The following is a 667-nucleotide window of genomic DNA, read 5'->3' on the forward strand; positions in this document are numbered from 1 at the left end:
AAAACATTTAACTAGAAGTAGGTTGCACCAAGTCAATCATCACCTTTAAATTCCTTATAAGTTATCTCATTTTCACGACTCAAAGCAAAACATATATACTATTCAAGTTCACATTTAAGCTCAAATACAAGCTCATTCTCAAATGAATTCTTGTGTGTGTGTGCAATCTCTGACAATGAACATCATGCTATTTGGATGAATTTATGCTCATGCAAAATTCAAATTAGTTTAGAGTTTCATATTGTTGTTTTTCATCGATCTCTTCACTAATGTAGACTAACACTTAATCAATGATTCTTAGAACTTTATTCAGCTTGTAATATATTGTCACGACCCAATTTCCCGAGCAATGACCGGTGCATGAGCTCAATGAGCATAGCTCACTAAGCCCAAGCAAGCCTATCCATTTACCTTTGCTTAACAAATTTATCATATCATGCATATACACACACCTTTTCTCAAGTGTGAACATAGCCAAAATACAATGGCATTATCGATAATAATATACATGCACTATACCAGTCATGTATTTAGCAATTTACATTGCATACACATATTCATATTGTTAGATTGTTTTCACAATACAAAAGGACCCATGACTTCCAGCGGAAACATTTACAATAAAGGGGATTACTATCGAATGCCAGACACATACCCAGGATATGCA

Source organism: Theobroma cacao, chromosome 5 (assembly GCF_000208745.1).
Source record: "Theobroma cacao cultivar B97-61/B2 chromosome 5, Criollo_cocoa_genome_V2, whole genome shotgun sequence".
NCBI lineage: Eukaryota > Viridiplantae > Streptophyta > Magnoliopsida > Malvales > Malvaceae > Theobroma > Theobroma cacao.